This window comes from Atractosteus spatula, chromosome 8, assembly GCF_055471065.1.
Source record: "Atractosteus spatula isolate fAtrSpa1 chromosome 8, fAtrSpa1.hap1, whole genome shotgun sequence".
Taxonomy (NCBI): Eukaryota; Metazoa; Chordata; class Actinopteri; order Semionotiformes; family Lepisosteidae; genus Atractosteus; species Atractosteus spatula.
In genome coordinates, this window is record NC_142713.1 from 24803552 (window position 1) to 24825968 (window position 22417).

At 37.0% G+C, this 22417-nt stretch overlaps 1 protein-coding gene across 12 annotated transcripts in view; it reads left to right on the plus strand.

The window, feature by feature from the left end:
* Positions 1-22417, plus strand: part of ppp1r12a (protein phosphatase 1, regulatory subunit 12A) — an 83089-nt gene that overhangs the window by 14768 nt on the left and 45904 nt on the right. The gene's annotated exons all lie outside the window — the stretch shown is intronic.

Here is a 22417-nt window from a genome sequence, read left to right on the forward strand (position 1 = left end):
GTTACATGAAACATTGATCGATGGTTAACTTTATAGTAGTTGAACTAAGACATCTTTTGCCTTGCCACAGGCATATAATTTATTCTAAAAATCTAAGCCATAATTGGAAAAGAAAAACCTTAACAGTCAAACTGTATTTGATGTTGGAGTTTTCAGATTGTTCAGTTCAAGAACTTTCATCAGTGGCAGTCACTGAGACCAGTTTGTCTGGAAATGGGAAAGGATGAATCTCATAGGACACATCTTATTTCAAGGGATGCAGTCGGACAAACTTGCACGGTGATTTGAATTCCATGAACATTGTTTTCCCGTTACTATATTTAGGTAGCTGTAAAGATTAAGAGAATGTGTAATGTTCTCTTATCAAGTATTATCAAATTTTACTGGGCATTGTAATTGGAATCATTTCAGCTGCCTTGGAATAGATCCTGTACCCTTCATATTTGTGCAGTGTGTAACAGTTTTTACATTGTTTTACAGCTGAGTTTTGCAGTTTTGTTTTTCTAGGATGCAAGGGCTTTTTATGAGACCTGGCCAGTTATGCAAATGAAATCTTTTCAAGCAATGATGAAGAGGAAGCAATTGTTTATTTTTCTCATTTCCTCATTGGAGTTTTTCAAGTTGCATTGTTTACATCTGCGGTGCAATTATGCTACATGCAGTTTGCATTTCTTCAAATCTTTACGGCAGTTCTTGTTATGAATACTTTGGGTTAAGATACTTAGCTGTATTTCTTATTTTTGTAGTCTGCACCTTGTATTCCCACCACAGTCGTTGCTACTTGATATCTCGGAGGGCTCTGATAGTTATCTGTGTTTAGGTTTCTTATTCTCTTCGGGAAGGACAGAGATTAGGCAAAGGGGCAAGATCATTTTATGAATGGTCAGTTTGTCATTTGAATTTACTTTCATGCATTCACTTAATGTGGTCTTCCACTGAAATTGGGTTAAACTTTAAAGGGAGCAATTTAATTGGAATTAGTAGGAACACTAGATTTAGAAGTGCTGTAATTTAGAATGCTGCCGCAGTGCTATGACCTGGATTTAGAAAGAAAAAGAACTAGCTATCATCTGGAAAAATGATTTTTTACGAATTACCATCTTGTTGACATGTACTCTGTTGGTCATTTCTGGCATTGTTTTGTCCTCCAAACAGTTCTGAGTCATTGTGCCCTTCAAACTGAGCAGTGTGGATAGAAATCTTTTTTTTTTTAGTTTGCCTGTCTTACAGCATTACTTATCTCAGTGTGAAACATCTTAATTTTTTTTGCCACCAGAAGAAAGTCTGGTTTTAGGAAGGGAGAACCTGATGTGTACTTTTGGAATTTTTGAAAATGCTGAACTTTTCAAAGTCATTTTTTTTCCATCTTACGTTTCTTGTTTCATCCCCCTTTGGACTTCTGACAGTAATAGCTAATGGAAACAAACTTGGCTTTGGATTGTAGCTATTGTTTTGGCTGCAGAGTATAAACGAAAATGAAATGTATGGTTAAGTTTTTTTTTTTTATCTGGGCCTGTTTTTTCCATGGGAATCCCAAGGCCATATATGGTCAGCAGCGATTGCATTGTGATGGTTCAAGGAAGCTTGCCTGGCCATGCAGAGAAACCCAGCTGGCTTTGGCAAAGCTGCGATACCCTTTTCTTGGCCTCCTGCAGTAGCACAGTAGCTCGTTTTGAACCCAGCTTGCTTGCTGTGTAGCGCTGCTCAGACTGTAAAAAGGAATTCCTTTTGTGGAAGTGCCTTCATACTGTAGATGCTGTGATGTCAGAGGAAGGCGTTCACATGCACTGATCCTTGAAACTTTATGCTTTGAGTATTACTTATCTGGGAATTTCTTCACTGGTATGTTAGATGGCGCTTCAGTTGCAGAAACCAGGGGGGAGGGGGCGAGCTTTGGCCTAAAGTAACAATTTTCTTTAGTGTTGTTCCTTTATATGGTAGTAGCTGCATTTTTTTTTCGAAGAAGAAAACTCATACCAATCTTTTTGAAATGGATGAACACTGGGACTGACTTTTTTCATAAAGCAATTCCCTTTGAATGTGCTGCAAAAATGTATGATGTTTTATATCCTTGGAAAAAAGCTTTTTTTTTTACAGCGGAGAAGTGAGGCTTTTATTTCAAACAATGTATGTGTTTGTGGAACATGTTCATTGCTAAGAAAATGTGAGCAAATACATTTTGTGCTCGATTTGTCTTCAAGATAAATTGCTGAATAACTTTGGCGTTGAATGTTGAAATTTTTTTTGGCCTTTTTTAAACCACACAAAGTGTAGCGTAGCCTAATTGTTGTACGTTGAGAAAATTGGGCTGATAAGCTAATGCAGATCTCATTTGTTAATCCTTTTTGTAGCTGCTCGGATCTGAGCTGCTGCATTCCTAGAGCACCTCCCTTCCTCTGATAAACAAGGACATAACCAGCAAGAAGACAACCTCTGATGTTTATCCATGTGTACATAAACACGCATGTAAACCCACTACTAGAAAGCTTTAAAAGAGAATAATGAGACCTGGTCTGTTCCAGGAGTGGACGGACTTTACAAAATCACACACTAAGTCTTAACGCTCTTAAAACCTTATTTAAGAAGCAGTGCAGCTAGTAAAGCTACCAGTTTAGTGAGAAGATTGTCCTCAGTAACATATGTTACAGTAACAGATGCTACTGATATTTAAAATGTGAATACGTTTGCTGCCATTTACAAGCTGAGTGCATGTTCATTACCCAAGGTATCTTAAATATCTTCAGTGTTTTTATAATTAGCTTGGTTTTATACATCACAAAAACACTTATTTTTGGTAAAATCAAATTTTACCAGTGTTAAAGAAACATTTTATGTAATGCAAATGCAAGAATGTTAGTTTATTGGAATACCTTCCTGTTTATGGTTTGTGATAGAAACCATGAAATAAGAAGAAATCTTCTCTAAGCTTGCTAATCTCATTTTTTTTTTGTTGGGAATCACAGTTTAAAGCTTGCCTGTGGGTAGTTGTCTTTATAATTAATAAACTAAACCAGGAAATTGTTGTGCTAAATGGTCCATGCTCAAGTAAGACGCTGAAGTATATTTGCATCTGAAAATGAAATGCAGGAACATTGTGGTTGTGGCTATTGAAAAGATGTTCAGTCTTGTGTAAAAAAAAAAAATCTGCTGTCAGAAAAGTAAATTAAAAAGAAACATGAATTAGCTTTTGCGAGACTGAACAGCTCATTAATGAAACACTATATTCCTGCAAATGTGCTGGATTTCTTTTGTGTATGGGAGTCTACATTAATCTTTGCAGGTGCATTAAGCTAGTTTTATATGTAAACGGGTTTGGGGAGTCCCAGCCACGTTATCTAACCATATTGGCTAAGTTGATACCCCTTCTTCTTTCAAGAAGCTGTGGATTGAAATGCTTGGGTCATTTAGGTACTCGCAAACAAGCAAGTTAGGTCAAATGGCCTGCTTAGTTTACAGCATCTCTTATGTTCTTGGAAGTCGTTGTAATAAATGTCCCAATACCACAGTACTTGCTGTTTACAATAAAATAGAAATGAAGTGCAGTTGTATGCCAGTTTTACCGAGACTCTCCCATTGCGCAGGCCCTTTGTAGCATGTTTTCAGTATTCTTGCAAGGCAAACAAGACTTTGTTCCTATCAGTATAGACCCTTTAATTGATATATCAGTATACATAGTTTACAATACTTTTGCTTAGTAAACATTTATTATGAAGTAAATTTACCACAGTTCCTAAAGTTTATGAATTCTTAAGTTAATACACCTTTAATTTGCTTGTGGCCTCTTGCTTTACGCCTTGCCAAAGATGGAACAGGCAACATGCTCTGTTTAATATTTCCTGACATTGCGGCACACTTAAAACTACTAGCCAGCATGTGAAGTTCTCTTAAAAGTATAAAAATAGCATACTAGCTGTGCTGTACTCATTGAACCATTGATTGATCTGCTGTGCAGTTCTAGTGGCCATTCCGGGGTAGGGATTATTTTTTGCTTAAACATCAACAGTTATATATAAACATAATAAAGGAATGTTGCTCCTATTACTGTAGCTAGGCCTCAGAATATGCCTTTCTATAGATCAAAGCAGTCGCATTGAAGCTTTTGGTTTTAGAAAGTATTGGGAGAGTAGAGCCCAGTACTGTAATGATGTCTCAATGTAAAGACCGCAGCTTTTTGTCTGGTCTGTTGTGGCTCTTTGAATATCGGGTGTATTTTTCCATATTTGATCAGGCTCAGATGTTCATCAGTCATGCCACTGTAGCCTGATCAGTTCTGTCAACCTGAGGGCCTGGCATGCTAAGATAGTACAAAAGTTGAATTCCTGTATCACTATGTACAACATCGTACTTCTGAAAAACACAACAGCTGAGGAATGATTTTCTTAGGAAGTGAAGGGGGTATTTCAGTTGCTTATATCTCTGGTGCTGCACTAGAATATTTCTTTATCCTGCCAATCAAAACGGGAAGTGTCACAGCTGCATAATGCATTTCAGTGGTTGATTCTGCAAATATTTGCACTACCAAGATTTGTTTCCTTGATGGCATTTGATTGTGATCAATACAACCTCCCCATTAGAGAAACATCTGATCTAGTCTGTTTACACGGCCATTTTTGGGCAAGATTTAAATGGTACTGAGGATTGTGATCAGAAATGGCAGTGTAAATTTTCCTTTTGTGAAGGAGTGAGGAAGCCCTTTTATCTCTCAGTAGTACATTTAGAATAGTTGATAAACCCAAAAACTTTCAAGTAAACCAACTTTCGAAGAAAATCAAAATAGCAGTAAAATATATATATATACAATAGCAAATAACCACTAAATAAGTTAATCCTCTTGACAAATACTTTATCGAGCAACAGTGATTGTTTGGAATCCTATTTGTGTTAAAACGTTTTTTCATTATGCTCATTGCATTTGTGTGTAATTACAATCAAGAACAATGTGCAGCTCTTCCTAGGTTTTTGTTTTTTCCCCTTCTTAAACTGATTAAAATTTAGTAAAGATTTTGTATTTAAGATCTGACTGCTTAAAAGTCAGTTTTATGTATTTAGTATTTGTAGAGGATTTCAAGAAAAGCCTTCTAAGGCACACTGAATGCATAGCTACCGGTATGCAATAGGTTTATGGGTTTAATTGAAATCACATCAAAATGTTTTAGCGAATGGGCAGGTTTGTAGCAAAATATTAAAATTCAGTACTGAGGATTGCTTTCCATCATTGTACACGGGTCTGAGTTTTTTTTCACCTCAAATTCTGAACCGTGTTTTCTGTCAGGTTAAACAATAAGGATTTTCTTCGCTCATACTGGTAGGTATCTGCTTGTTTCCCAGTCATATTTATCTGTACTGATTTTTGAATGAAACACAATCAAAGTAGGATTAGTATCTATCAAACTATCAGAAAAACAGCAAAAATATTATTTCATAGTTCAGAACATTAATTTTAGACTATTTGAAATATGATCCTTATATTTGGTACATTTGTTTTTCATGGTGGCACAAGAAACTTTGCATTAGTGCTTTATTGAACTATTTTTGTGGAACATACTCTTGAGGTTACCAAATATTGCAGTAACATAAGACACCCCCAAATATGAAATTAAAACTCTGTCATTGTCAGCACTGTCTTTCATGGCTTTGGAGGCATGGTGTCCTGGCCAAATTTTCCCCTGGCCTTTATTATCTGGTCTGTTATGTATCCAATTTTAATGTTTGCGTGTCTTGTGATATATATTGGTTAAATGTTTAAGCAAATTAACTGCTATACCTCCTGTGAAATGGCTGCATGTTGTAGTAACTTCCTAAAATTGAACTTTTTCTCCTTAAAATTAGTCACGCCAGAAAAGAGTGTACACCCCTAGACAGCTCAGATGAGATGAGATGGGATGGTACAAAGAGAAACTGTGGCATTACATGTTCTAGTTTTCTTTAGTCAAAGAGTCAAAAATGAAGTGTAGCTTTCCAGCTCTTGTTGGTAGAAGAAAAGTTACTGACTGCACCTGTTGCAAATGGATGTAAAAAAAACTTTACCGTAGCTTTGTACTTAATGAATAGAAACCCTTCTCACTGAAACCTGGAAGATGGCATTGATTTCTGTTCCCATTTTTTTTTTCCTGAGTTAAATGTGTAGCAGATACATTTTTACACTCACTAAGATGTCTGCTAAGCAAATAGAAAATGAGTAGTAATAGACGATGGTTGTTTTACAGATGCATTGTTTTGATTGGATAGAACCATCCTGTGATCTCTTTACTTGTGTGTATCAGAGACGCAACAGCCCGGGTCAGAGGACACAGGCATTAAGTTCCCAGGCACCCAAGAAAAACTTGAGTATCCTTGGACCTGGGCTGTTGCGTCAATAGCAGGTCGGAGAAGAGACTGCTTAGTTCACTGTGCATGCGAAAATAGTCTTGTGTAGCCCAGCCCATTCTTAGTGAAAGGAAAATACTCCCCTCCTCTTAAAACAAATTTGAGTACGGAAAGGATTAAAGTTGGTGTGGAGGTTTTCACCGTCTTCTGACTGTTGTGCTTCAATAGTGACGAGTGTTCATGTACAGATATTGCAAGTTAAGTCACTATCGGTGTAGCAACAAGAGGACTAGCATCTGTAACAGTGCAGTGAAAGCTGACTGTTAGTATTGAGTGATAGTTTAAGTGAAATAGAAAAAGTAACTTGATGCCAGTTTTTTTTAATTCAAGCAAAACCAGTTTATGCCATTTGTGCTTCAAGGCAAAGTCCTTTGCTTCAGTTGCCACCTGGGTGGAATGACATCCTGCTGTCTGGAGGGGTTTGACAGTGTCATCAGGAAACCTGTAAGGTCCAGTGGGCCAGGCTGGCGCAGCACTCGGCAGCAGTACCAAACATCCAGGATATCTATTCAGCTGGATGTTTAAAGAAGTCCAGGTCCATTCTCAGGGACCCCAGTCATCCTAGTTACAAGCTATTTTCTCTCCTGCCATCTGGTTAACGGTGCAGAAGCATTCGGAGTCCAACAGATTACGGAACAGCTTCTACCTCCAGGCAATAAGACTGCTAAATAACCAACCTGCAGCTCCTTTAGCAAATCACCTGTAATGGCTACATAGAAATACAGTTTTCATTGTATTCGGCACACTGCACTACTTGGACATAATATATTGCATAGACCATGGACACATAGCAGCTCTATTCATATTGAGTTTTGTCTGAGTTCTTTATTCAGTTTCTATTCCATAATTATCTATTATTATGTAACATTATTTTGTAACCTTGATTTTGTGATTTTTACCCCCTGGTGAGCTTGTGGAAAAGACATTTCATTGCCAATAACTACTGCTGCATGCTGTATTGTTGTGCATTTGATAAATAAACTTTGATAAAAGTAGAAGATGAGTTTGGGAGTTGTGCCTCGGAATCCTTTTACTGTTGACAGTAGCTTTTTTTCTGCCTCAAATAGGATGCATCTCTATTAGTTCAAGTAGAAAGCTGTGTTAGCATGTGTAGGCTGTAAAGGGACAGGTAAAGGTTTATTCTATTCTGAAAAGAAAAGGCAACGTTTTGGCTGGGGAGTCTTCTTCAGCTGTCGAAACACTTGTTTTACACCTGAAGAAGACTCCCCAGCCAAAACGTTGCCTTGTCTTTTCAGGATGGAATAAACCTTTACCAGTGTATTCATGAGTACATTCAGAAAAGTGGCAAAAGTAAAACTGAAATGCTGCCTGAATATGTCTGAAGTGCTGACATATTCATAGGTTATTTTAAATGAGAGGAGTGAATCAAGGCACTTGTTTTAAAAGGCGGTTCAAGTTAGTGGTGGCCCTGGCTGGGTGTTGGTGTGCAGTTGTGCGGGTCAGGGTGTTTTCACAGGAAACTCCTGTCCCACTTGCTGAAAAGCAGCAGTCTTCAAGAAACCTCTGGTTTGATGTGGCATATTTTGATACTCGATTTAAGTGTTTGTATGATGGTTTCCAAGATTATTTTGAATGATGTTTCCAATATACAGGTTGTATTCTTTTTAGAAACTCAACAACAAAGATGTGGTAGAGGCATAGAAGCCACTTTTTATGAGCCGTGTTCTTCAAAGATACTATTAGTGATTCCGTGCTTATTATAACATTTTTTTTTTGTTTCTAGTTCTGAGAGAGAGGCTTGATCATGCACATTTTTATGAACTTTTTTTAAGCTAGGTAATTGTCTCAGAATTAACATTCAGAATTATAGTCGCACTATAGACTTATACACTAAATGAGAGATGGACATGAATGCAAACCTTATTGTTGAATTCTGGTGTTATGCTGTTCCAAACAAATCTACTCTTGGAATTGATCGAGGTAGCGATTTCCTTTCTCTAAAATGATGTTTTTTCAACTTTTCTGCTGCTAAGTGACTGAAGCAGAGTTTTCACTACATCAAAATACAATGACAGTATACTGATTTTGGATCTTGATTAAATGTCTGTGGCCTTTTGATTGCATATGCGTTAAATCAACTTATTCGGAATTAGACACGGGTGATTTAACCTTTTAAATTTTACACCTGTTAAAAATGAAGGAAAACGTAAAAGACCCTCTTATCAATGCTTTTGGTTACAGTGGAGACTGAAGTGTTACCTTGCCAGCCTAGTTCTCTGTAGCAATGAATCAAGGGAATGTGCCGACCATCCCTGATGGATGCAGCACAATATGCAGTTTGTTGACAAAATAGCCAAGGATGGTGGTCTTGGCAGGAGTATCTAGCGTCTACAGAACTCTACCTGTAGGGGTTAGTGGCAGCCTGACTGTATGATGCCACATTGAGCATTGAGGTCCTAGGACTTGATGTCCTTTGTATGGTCTCATCCATATTCTAGCAAGACCACACACATCCTCATTCCGGTCTTGTAACACCTGCTTCCTTGTAAGAGGAGGATGTGATGTTTAGGCTGTGGATGGGCCCGCTCAGCAGACGCGAGCCTGGTCGAATGTTTGTGGGATAAGCTGGGATGGTGTGGCATCTAGGGTTCTGTAACCGTAAACAGTCTCATGCGTGTCAAGAGTCCACCAGGAGTGGGGCAGTCGGTAGCATTTGCAACTTGTTGTGAAGCATGAGTGGCAAATGTTCAGCTTGCATTGCTTCTATGCTAGCCTGCGATTCTCACAGTGCAAAAATATTTGACAGCTGTTTGACGTTTGATAAAATATTGGTGCTCTTGCTCCAACAAAGCTTCGTTTTCCTGGTACCCTCTTGATTTTGCAGTTAAAGTGCCACACTTTATAAAACGTACCAGTAAAAAATGTCAGATGTATAAGGGGTAATCTTTTTCAATTCATGTAATGTTTTTTTTAGAAAATGTAAAAACATGCTAATATTACATCAGTTGGTGTCGCTCATATAAAAAGAAAGGAAAAACTACAGGGTCCATTCTTGATGTAGTTGAACAGTAGAATTTGTTTGTAGTACAATGGTGCTACGATAAACTGGTTGTACCAGGTTGTCATCCGCCTGACATTTATACATGGAAAAGCACCAGTCAAGAGTTTCCTGTAGCCTGTGAAACGTGGTGCATCTGTTGCTAAGTCATGGTGTTGGAATCAGGTAATCCTTGAGAAATTCTGATAAGGGCTCTTGTTTCTCTAAATTTAACAGTAATTAAGTAATTTGAAATGGCTGTTGATAATGCAAGCTTCAGGGAAAAAAAAACTTTTTTAAAAGCTGCCTATACAAGTATGGATGTCCCAACTCCAACTGCACTTTAAATAAAGCTTTATTTAGATTTCTTGCCGAGGTTTTGTCAAACTTGAACTTTTGTCCTCTTTTGGGATGTTTCTATAGTAACGGTGAAAACTCATGTGTACGTCATAGCTGTATTTTTGGATATGTTTTGAGAACAGATTACCCATCTCCATAACTTAACCTCTGTTTGAGTGGAGTACTGTTATTATTTTAGGATTTAAAAATTCATGGTCAGTGGGCCCAGTGTTGTTAATACTTTTAGTGTATTGATGTTTTTCATATTAAGTCCTACCAAGATAAAGACTAGGTTAACCTACAGAAGGCTTTAAGGTGGTATTTTGTGAACCCCTGGGAATGTACCAAATTGGATTTAATAAATCAAATTTGTTATATAAACAGTAAAACCAGATGTTCATTAACTGAATATTTAAGAAATCTGCTAACATTGTCAAACATGGAATGTCCTTGCAGTAATTTAAATCACATTTGGGGTGATTTAATGTACATTAAAACTAAACTGAAAGGGGAATTCTACAAATGACTATATACAAATATGAAGTAGATCATTTTATTTGGGTACAGCGAACGCTTTCTGGGGAAATAACAGAATTGTCATTTTTCAATTGCAAAATGAAGAGAAATGGTAACTGGAAGGTTATTACCTTTTTGTGACTGTAGTTGCAGTTTGGATGATTTTTTTTGTAAAGATTAGATCGAATTGTACGATTCTAATGATAAATTTGCCAAATGAGAATGACGTAGAAGGGCAAGATTAATTTCACAAAGAAATGTAAGCAAGTAATAGATGCATCATGCATGATGAGATTGTTAACAGTACAGTTCGGGGAAGCCCGTCATCGGGATCAGTGAATGCTAGAACAGCCAGCGCAGGAGGGTGGATGTGACGAATTGTTGGTAAGATCTCTATTGATCATGTTTTAGTAATTCACCTAATATCTGTGTGGGTGGTGTGCAGTTAGGCATAAAAAAAACAGAATTCTGCTGCAGTGAGTTGTACACAGCTAGGCCTGACTAAGTGGTAAAAGGTTGGTAACATTTTACTGTCTTCATTCAAACTTTGGTACACTAGAAGTTTCTGCAGCTCATGCAGAGAAAAAAGAAGCTCATAGCTGTTCTCTGGGTGCTGCCTTATTTGGCTTTCCTATCCAGAAATCGGGCAGCTAAGTCGTTGACCAGCATGAAAGAAGAACAAAATCTCTTTGTTCACTGTCACACCAGTGGTGATGGGGCTGCAATCTGGTCCTTTATCAGACAGCTCTTCAAGTGCAGTGCTATGTTTAGTGCCATGTTGGCCAAAAGGACAAGAGGCTCTATTCTTGTTTTTCCTGCTCATATACCCCTATGGCCCCCTTTACCTTAAGGTTCTGGCTTTCAGGTGGTGCCTAAAAAGCTGGGCAACGTAGTCCTTTGTCCAGAAACCACAGGGTGCTGAAGTTGGTGCATGGCCATTGCATGACCTGTCCCTGGTAGTGTTAATACTAAGTAATGGGCTTGACTGTAATGTAACAATCTGCGTTTTTAATGTTATTTCAAAATAGGCACAAAATATTTTCAAACCTATATACTTGCATTGTCTTGTTCTTGAATTGATGACTACGTTTGCCCTTAGATTCGTCCTGACATTCCAAACTCATCTAAAGGATCTTTGATTTTGATACGTGCAAAGGTTATCGCACTTATGTTAATACAATAAGCGCCTTTTGGTTTCCTGTTGGAAGAAAAGTTGCTTTCAGTGAGAACATTTCAAAGTTTAATGGTATGTTAAAAGGCTGGACACTTGCCCAGTTAATGTATTTACAATGCTCCTGTAGGAAATTGTTTATCTCCTCCTAGTGCCAATAAAAAAAAAACTTTGCCGATTACAGCACTTCAGCGCTTCTCTAATTTTGATTTGTTGTGCGTAGGAAATCAAACCACTATCTGTGAAACCACTATGTCAAGATAGTGCTTTAATTATACTGTTCCATCTGGAAGAAAGCATATTAGAAAGGACATTCTAGAAAATGCACAAGAGATGTCAAGGCTTTAGTGATGGCAATAGTACATTCCTAAAATTGAGTTAAATTGATACTATATTTGTTAAATATCAATCATGATAAACTTAACTTTGAACACATTTTACAAGTAAAAAAATATAGTTTAACTCCTAACCAAAGAACCTTAGGAGGAATGTATGAGCAGAGTTGTTTAATTATAGTTCAAATGTCTTCTAACGTCAGAAAACAGTTTGATTATCTTTGGGAAAATATTTTTACCTGTTTACCAGGGTTGATTGGTTCGGATTAATTTTTTATGGCCAATTATATATATATAGTTTTATCCAGGACAATCCATGCACCTCTAACTCTGACCTAGAAATACTATTAATTGGAAAAGAAAAGACAGGTTATTTTATCTATTTGAGACGATGGTCGCCTGCTCTTTCATATACTTAAATGAGGACTTGGTTAATATTTTGTGCTTGAGTTTGGCAAACCATTCAAGTATCTGAAAATGGGAAATACTCAGAGCTTCAATATTCTTCACATGGGACATAAACTAAACCTCTTCAAGATATAAAACAAGTGTGTGGTGTTTTATGGATTTTTTCTATATTTGCAGTACTGGTTCTTTCCGTGTAATCAATCTAATACCTAATTAAACTGTGCTGTGAATGGATTTCTGCTCTTATTTAATATGAACTGTCCTTGAATTGACTGTCCCCCCCCTCCATGTTTGTTTGCAACTGGTGGAAAATAGATGACAGTGACTAATGCTCTTTGTTTCCAGAGGTAAATATGAAGCAGGAACAGCAATACTGTGGCATCTTGGAAAGGCATCTGCAAAGAATTGCACCTGCTCTTGCGTAGTGACTAGATCTGTCAGTATCCTATTTTGTCTGGGCAAGGACTAGACATGATTTGTGGACTATTCTTAGTTCTAATTTAAGTCACGCTTGATATAAATGATTTCAAGTGTGATGTGTAGCAATCTGCTTTAAAGGCACTTTAATAATCTGCTCCTTATTGTGTATACCAATCTCTTTTACTGTTCATTACTGTTGAATAGAAATTAATATGTATTACTTGATTTAATGATTCCCTGCTGATTTTGGAGTTTATTTCATTCATTTTGGCAAAATCCCATCTGCTTTAGTATTTGCCTCACTGAAATGAATATTGTTGATTCTTCACAGTAATGCACAGACGGTAAAGGCTTGGGATCTAATGTGTAGACCTGCCTGATCCAGGTAGCCCACACGCTTTTTATTCCAGCCACAGTTTTTACACAACTGAACCCTCAGTTTTCTTAAAATAGGATTGTTTTCAACTATCGAAAAAGAGTGCCTTTTAACTATTGCAATTCATAAGCTCATAATATTCCACACTTTTGAGTAGGAATAAAGTAAATTAAGAATGTAACTGGGATGATAACTAATATTAATGTGAATCACTGGGTCCAGCATAGGGAACCAGTGCTTTAAGCAAAGAAACCCTGTTTCTATAGATTTTGATACCTTTGTCATAATTAGACACACTTGTTTATTACACTGTTAATCTGGGTGATCTTCATTTTATTGTATTTTCCCACTTTGGTTGTGAGACCTGGCTGTGTGGAAATAAAACCCTAACAGATGGCAGACTTGACCACTTCATTTTTTTAACAGGGCTCAAGTTCAGAGTGAGGGCTTGCTGCAGGAAGTTTCTCCTCGTTCTCACATATGCCCTGAGTTGAACTAACCACGTCTTTGACTACCACTGTGCACTACAGCACTGGCCTGGCCAAACAGGTTTAAACAGATATGTTGTCTAACTGAGTGCTACGTTTGTACACGCCTGTGAACTTAATGAATGTTCAGCCTTTCACATTGCAGGTAGCCACTGTCAAGACGAATTGTTCATTTCACAGTCTACTCATTTTGATTCACGTTGATTGTGCTGTGCTATTTTGAAGTATCGTTAAGATACTAAACCATATTTTTTTTAAACTTTGCAATTTAAAATATTTTTGAGCACCTTATCTGTTTCATGGTTTAGAGAGTCAGTGATCAATTTCTTTGTGCTTGTGATATTTTAGGAAGCTAATGTGTGTAAGGGTAATATTACTGTTGGTTAAATTTGCTGTACCAGCTTGAGTAAAAGACTAGTTGTCTTCTCCATGCATGATATTTATGCTTGAAATGCATTTATATGGCACTGAGATTTATATTTACAAGTCTTGATTCCTTGCCAGCTTAAATCATTATCTAGGTAAATCAAGGTGTTATACAGCATTGGTTTCATTTGGATTCTGTATTTCGATTTAACTGTCTGCTATATGTTTGTACCAGTTTTGCACATTTTAGCTACAGCATATCTTAGACAGCAGCCACTAGGACACAAAGTGTAACTAGGACAACTATAGAAAGCTCTGTGATACATGTAAAGTGTTGCGTAGGTCTGTTGCCTGGATATAAAATGTTATATTATTTCAGCCTGCAAAGGTGTATGGAAACTTATGTCTTTCAATTACGCAATTTCAAGAACACCAAGATAAATGATTTTTTTTACTAGGCCTAACCTGAAAATTACATAATGTAAAAAGGTTTTTTTACATTGTGGTTTGGGATGATAAAGCTCTACATCTGCAAATGATATTATGAAGTGTTGTCTATTTATTGACTTCTACACAGATTACAGTAAAACATTTAGATTCGAATGTTATATAAACAGTTTATTGATCCAATTAACTGATTGAATCGTATGCATTTTATAATACATAGATTTTAGATAGTGATTGTGAATAGAAAAGCTGGCTGCACCCGCAATTGAAAAAGTGAATACAATTTCTTATTTTATTGGGCTATAACAATGAAAAGTAAATGTTCGGTTGTATATACATGCTATAACGTATATTAAACGTGTTCACAAATCATGTTTTTAAATTACTTTTAGGGCATATTATACAAATGGGTTTGAAAAGCATATTGTTCTTGTGAAGTAAATGTGTTAGGCTGTTATTTTAGCTAGGTAACTGCTAGATTTCACTTTAGCAAAAGTTTTTTTTTTTAAAGTATTTAACCCTTTTTGAGTGTTTAACATTCTTGATCTAAAAGATTATTCCAATAGCCATTTCTTACTTTTTTCATTCATTTCTTACTTTTCTCCCTTTTTTTCAAATTTGAGTGTTGAGTTATACTGATCTTTTAAAGAGAAATGTTCCTATAAAATGTTACTAAACAATATTTCCTTTGTAACAACAATGAATGTTGGGAAATGCCTGTCTGTTGCACTACTTGAGTTTGCAGTAGATATCTTTAATGATAGGATGGAAAAGATGAATATTCCCCTGGGCAGTGGTGACTGTGTGAGGCAGATATGGTACATGCTCCAATTACATAACCTTAAAGAGCTCATGCAATCCTCATTATCTAAAATAATATGGCTATCTACTGTCAGGGTGTTCACTAGTTTTGTTATCCGTGTTTTGTAATGACAATTCCATTTCTTAGTTCAGTTTAAATGAATAATTCTGGAAAAATCTCCATGTGGTTTATACTGAAAGTTGTGTGACTATTGACACAGGTAACATGTTAGATATAAGAAAAGGCTGAGGTACCTGAACAGACAAGTGAAAACAAGGGGAAAGAAACCATAAAAGGTTGAAAAGCCATAGTTTTTCCTGTAAGATGTCGTTGCTGCTTTAGGTAAACTGTATATGACCTGAACATGTTTTACTTGTATGTGGTTCCATGTGCATAGATACACAAAAATGTACCTTTGAAACATTGTAGTTGGTCCTCAAAGTACACAGGGGATAATTATGATTAAAAAAGCAAATACAGCAGGTTTCCCATAAAAAGATAACTAAGGGTCTAAAGGAAGTAAGAGTTTAGGTTTCAGACTTGAAGCCATCCTAATTAATCCAATGCAAGTCTTAAGTCAATAAATTGTCAATTTCCTGCTACGCTTTACTGATCTTGACTTTACTGATGATGCTGATAATGAAGACAGACCTCTGAGCTTTCAGCCGGGTAGTCTAGGGAGGTTAGGGAGTATGGATTGGGGATGTACGAAAAAAGCTGGTGATACCCGTTTGGATTTCTCCTGCATGTCTGCAGGAAAGCTGCACACCCTCGAGCGCTCTAATGAGTTTTAAGTTGGGTTCTGTGAACAGTTTCTAACATCAAACAGGTCTTGGAGTTCCTTGGCTAATTTGGGCCCTCATTATTGCTGGAGCTTACCCGAATCAGCCCTTCCTCGATGAGTTTGGTTGTGTGGGTTCAGGGCGCTCCTCTGTGTCCATTGCCTGGAGGTTTTCCCTCCCCTCCATCACAACCCAGTTCTGTAACTGTTTTTGGGGGGGAAACCACAGAAATCACTCATGTTCGGACTTTCAACGTGCATTGGTGGAAGCCTTTGTTTCATGCGGAGATGTGCATTATGTTTAAATGGCATAGAAGTATAAAATATTGCAGTCTGGAATGTTGTCAAGTTTTCACCACTGGATAACTGTCCTTTATCTGCTGCAAAAGGAAGTCTAAAATGAGTGAAAACGTTGCTTTGGGTTGTGAGGGACATAAGATGATAGCCTGAATAGAGCCAAGTGCTTGTTGGGTTATAAAACACAACAAAAACAAAAAGTATGCAGATGCCTATTCTTAGAACTCTGAAGGCAGTGTTGTCCAGTTCTCCATGCAGCCGTTGAATGTCGCAGAAATCGGGGGTTAGACACGGTGTCAGGTGTTTTTAAGGCCCAGAGTTTAAGAAATGTAGGTAATTTGCAGTTTAAATGAAGTGTATTTTTCAGGTTTTTGGCTTTGAGTCACAGTACATGGCACATTATAACACATGTTCACTTCTGTAAGTGACTATTCATTAATAGTTTATGGCAAAATAATTTTGAGATTGGAAGATCCCCCATAACACAAAACGCAGCGGTCTCCATATCTTCTCCTTAGCTGGTAAAAGTTATCCATAAGTAGGAGTTCTCTAAATTACAAAGAAAATAACTTTATTAACTAACTTAGTGATCATTATTGTAGCCTATGTGAAATTAGAGCTTGAATTAATCATGATCTGTTAGAAAAATGGGCAGATCGTTTATCTTTTCAGCTGACAGCATAGGAAAAAAGTAGCTATATAGCTACCCTGTACTTTTGCTGCTTCATGGGCTGCAATTGAAAATCACTTTCTTGCGTTGCAGGTTTGATCGATTGAGTTTGCGAAACATCTTATTGGATTGTCCATTTTTTTTCTTTAAGGTATGTCAGCAAAGGATTCAGCTGTTCTTGGTCTTCAATCTTTCAGTCATAATTTTTTGTTTGGGCCTATCGCACTTTAAACTGATACAGTTCAGAAAGCAGCTGCCAGTCTGGGTTGACAAGTGAAGACTTGCACTGCAGGGTAAACGGTATAATATCCCTTAAAAACCCTGACTGTAAGGTTTCTGCTTGTATGTGCTTCCCCCCCCCAAATGTGATTTGTCAGTTCTCTTAAAGACTGCATTTGCAAGGGATTCCTTATTTTGCTAAAACTGTGAAATCACAATGTGTCAGCCCAATTTGTGATTACAGCTTTGGTCTCGAGGCAAGTTCCAAACTGACTTCTTTTAAAAGGTTTAATCTTGGAAGGAACTCTGCTGTAGGGGCTCTGTAAAGCCATGTGTTGTTCTGGGCGAGCCTCAGCCCTGCGGTGTACAGAAATGTCCGGCAGGGAGAGGGTCTGGCTGCACCTGGTAACAGATGACAAAGCTCTTCTCTGAACAGGCTCTCTTTATAGATGGCCAACTCGGTTACACGCAGACATGCTCAGATAAGACACTGGAAGTACATTCTCAATTCTTTCCATATATGGTACAATAAACTGCCCAAATTTGGTCAAGTATTTTAGTCAGATTATCATGTGCCTTGAACGTAAGGCCTGCGTATGATACCTTTTTCAACTTTGTTCCCTAACTAGCAACAATAGTTAGGGAAATGGGGGTGTTGGGTTTTTTTATTAGAATGGGAAAAGCTAGTTCATAGTTTCTGACTGCAGTTTAAGTTTGCAGGTGCATAATCTTTCCATAGGAAGATGGGGGGGGGGGGGGGTTATGCTCATTTTAGAAAATTTCTGAAATGTTTAGTTTTTATGTAAAGTTTCTTTTTTTTACATGATCAAATATTCCATTGTTGAATAATTCTTATTTCTAGCCTTTTATATTTACCTCAGCTGTGAAATGCTCCTATTTCAGAATTTTCTTTGTGTGCGGCAAAATGTCCAGTTACTGTGTTCAAAATTCAGGTTTTGCTAAGCTTCTTTTATTGTAAGGAAAGATGGACCTTATTGTAATGATCTTTCTTTTGTAGCTTTCAGTTTGGAATCTGTGACAACTTTTGTTTTAGGTCTAGTTTTCACAGATACTATGCTTGTTATAATAGAAACTGAATTGTTTGTCATTTAGAACATATTACATTAAATTGCTGTTGCTTAATTCACTATAATTGGTGCTTCACTGAAGTGGAAATTCTTACTCCATGCTCTTCTTACTATATACAGTACTTATGCCATGGAATGTGACCTTGATCATAAATTCCAGCTGAAGCCATTTGCATTTCCCTCTAGCAATAGCTGTAACTCCTGTGGCTTATTGCAAGAGTTGTCTGATAACCTATACTTCTATTAATTGCAAGTTTTAGTGATCCACGTAACTGCTTCCAATAACTGTAGGTCAGGGTCCAATGTTAAAAGCAATAAGTGAATGCAGCGCACTTCGGTCTTGAAAATGACTAAGAATTAAAAAAAAAAATTCTACAAAATGTTTTACGTCTCAAAATCTTTCCCTTCTGATTTAAGGTTGGTATTTGAAGTTTTCTTGATAGGCTTGTCACTACATTTTGAATGTTTCATACAAATATTTGATTTTACAGTCCTGTAGTCTTTCAGAGGGGGCAGCAGGTCGAGCTGTTTAGCAGCTTTTTTTCCACAGACAATATGTGTCAGCTCTTTTCCCCAGCGGTAAATAAGGTTCTTCAAAAATAGTGTGGGGCTTACCTGCTTTAGTAATCCGCGAGCTTGTATTTTTCCCCGTTTCCATTTCAGGAGTCTGTCCCAGAAGTTAAAAGAAGTTTTTATTTCATGTGCATGGGAGCGAAACAGAGACACTCTGTGTATTTTTCTCAAATTAACCTAGAACAGTTCTTAAATATTTTTCTGTTATCTATCACGCTTTCCTGTGCTCACACAATTGCCAGTGTTCGTAGCACACATTTCTATGCATTCCTGTGCTTACAAGATTACCGGTGTTAAAAAATCACGCACATTTCTATTTGCTGGAGATAACATGTTTTAAATACAATTGGTCACTTAGGTTCGTAGCACGCATTCCTATACAATGGTATAGAATTACATTGTAGCTCTTCTGTCCACTCAAGTATTAGCGCGTGCTATATCGTAGTACGTAGGCTGCATATTCGACACGTATGAAAATAGAAAATCTGAAAACCTGTCCCGATTTTTCAGTGCACACAACAAAGATCCATGGTTATATGGCGTACCACTTGGCGTCGCGGCACTCTGCGTACCACGAGAACCACTGCTCTAGATCATTGTTGTGCTGGAACATCCATTTTCATCCTAACTTGAGCTTCTTGGCAGAGGGACCAAGTTGTCTTGCCAAAATGTCTTGGTATACTTTGGGGTTCATAATCCCCCCACCCCGCCATTTTAACAAAGGCTTCAGAACTCTGATAAACGGAAGAACCTCTCCACATAATAGAACTCCGCTATATTTGATTGTAGGCATGAGGGTTTTCTCAACTTGTGTCATACCAAATCTGATACTAATGAGCTGTATTCATTAATGTAACTGTTTCACATGACCATAAGACATGCTTTCAGTTGTCGCTCAGATGTTGTTCTGGCAAATTCAAGTGCACTTGACACTCAGAAGAGGCTTCTTCCTTACACCCCAGCTATGAAAGCTGCATTCATGAAGGCAATGCTGAATAGTAGCTTCAACACTTTGTATTTTGGTTTGTGCTGATCTTTGTTGCCTTGGGATTTACGAATGCTTTCAGAACTACTGCTCTCTCAGATTGTGGTAAAAAGATACTTATATTTACTTTCAGTCAGTGGCATTTTACATAATGGGCATTTCGTAATTCGCACTACAGTAAAAAGTACTATTTTTAGTGGAGTTTCTAGCCATCCCTCGACTTGTAGTCACCATTTGTGTGTGGTGTTTGGAGAGGTCTAACCCTAAGCATGATGGTGTATGGGGCTACAGTAAGTTGTGTGTGTAATTTCATCCTCTTGGAGAAACTGGAAACAATGGGAGACCTCTCTGTAGTTTTAGAGGCTTCCCTTACACTTCCCAAGAGCTGAATATTGTTGTATATTTGTTGGATTTTATTTAAATGAAAGCTTACAGGTGTAAGTAAATATAACTCATGTTTTCTGGAGTTTGTGCTTTTCACAATTGACACTTTGCGCTGTATGTTACTATTGCAATTAAAGTGAAACATTTTTCAAATTGCTTTAATCAAGACTCGGCTAAGATTTTTGGAGTTTGATATGTTTAGTAATGTTGCAGTTCAGTTTATATTGTTTTCACTCTATTTGCAGTTTGGCACAATGTCATGTACTGCTTATTACTAAATTACGTATTGCTAAAAACTAGATACCGCAACAAATGGAGGTTCTGTACATATTCAGATATGTAATTGTACTTTTGTGACTCTGCACCAATATCGGAAGGTCTTCTCAAAGTGCTGTTTGGAAGAAATGTCCGTATTAGTTTTTTTTTTCAGATATTTGCATGAAAATACTCCAGGTTGTTCTCACTTGGCTGATTTCTGGACATGGTTTAAATGCATCACACTGTAGCTGCTGTATATCACATCATTGAAAGCCACATAATTTACAATAGGCAGTTTAAACTAGTCTCAGAATGAGCATTGGAATTTGCTTCCATCAACAATATATGCAGCATGCTGCCTGCCTTGTTTGGAGAGCTGGATCAATTTCTGACGTCTGCAGAATGTCCCTAATGATAACTGTAAATCATTCCATTCTTACAGACGTTTGCACCATCTACTCTCCTCTTTTTCATTATGCACATTACATATAACCAGTTAGTGTGTTTAATAGCTTAATGAAGCTGGATGTTAGTGTTAATAAAAATGCTGCTTGTGTCCTGTAATGTTCAAGCAAGGCAAACATACAAGCATATAAACAGGAGTGTCCGGGAGGATAGTAGGTAATCTGAAATTTTTGTCCTGAATCAGAACTGCAGTACTTATGCTCAGCGTTGGCTTCACTGAGTAGCACGCTATATATGCTGTACAAAATTGATTTCTGAGCTTGGAATTTGTAATTTTACAAGCAGTGCTGTGTAAATAGAATTATAAATGTCAAAAACAGGAGTGTCTGCATTTAAATCTTCTTAAATTGCGATTTCCATATATTTAAAAATCTAATTATATCTGTTTTGTTTTAAAAATCTTTTTATTAAAGTGCGGAATGTTAAACTTCACATTTAAAGTCCTGAAATTATTTGAAAGTTCTTTGAATTAATTCAGTACTATATACCTTCGTTTTAAATCCGTCATTTCAATTGCCTTGTGAAAGGCAGAGGGGTTTTATCAGTTTGGGGTTAAAAACTTTGATGCAATGTCTGGTTGAATGTTTCAAAGTTGTACTCTCCGTGATGGCTCTGTAGAATGCCATTTTAAAAGGCAAAGTTTCTCATGTACAAAATGTATGCAGTTTATCATTGTGGCTTATTGTTTTCCTGTGCATGTGTAGTATAACCTATGCATTTTAATATTAATGCAATTCTGGATTTTGCTGCAAATGCTAACCTTTTGACAGCAATATTGTAAGGTGAAGCAAAGAACAGAAATGTTATGGATGTTTTGCTCAGAGACATTAACTAAAGAATGATTAACCCAAATTAAAATCCCTTCCATCATTTCACCAATCTCTTTGTCCAAATAGATTGTTCTTAGATGTTCTGGGATAATTGTGAGCAGTTGATATAGATAGTTTAAATGAGTTACAAGCAGTGTTTTATTGTTCGAGTTAAAGGTATACGTTTCTTACTAGTGTTTCAGTATGATTTTAGTCATTCTGCTTATATCTTTAAAAAAAAAACTTGTGTACATATGACCTTGAACTGTCAAATCTCTGCAACCTTGGAAAGCCCCACAGCAACAAACTGAGATGTTCTGCAAGTCAAGATTGTATTTCCTCCCACATAAAACGTGCCATTGATTACTTTTGCCGTTTCAGCTGCAGTTGTTAACTTTTTTTACAAGCAAGCAACATGATACTGTGCATATAAATTCTGGACAGTCTGCCTAATTGAATTTGTTGGTTTTTTCTGTGATTATGTGACAACCAATATTGTTCAACTTCATAGTTCTCTGCTTAGATATTATATTGGATATAAGCACAGCAGGGGTTATATAACCCTTAAAGGGTATCTGGATCTTTATAGCCATTATCTGCTCTAGAACTACTTGGTAAACTTAATAGCAGTTTTTGAAATCTTTTAAAAACAGAGTAGTGTAATTATTACTGTGCGCTTGCCTCTAATGGTTTAAATCTTTAAGAAAAATTTACTTGTCAGCCTCAACAAAACATAAAGTATGTTTGTCAGATAAATGTTTGAATATTAATGGAAAAATCGACAATTTTTGTATGGTAAACATGCCTAACTTATGGGCTCAATCACTAATGAAACTCATTCTCTGTAATTGTGTGT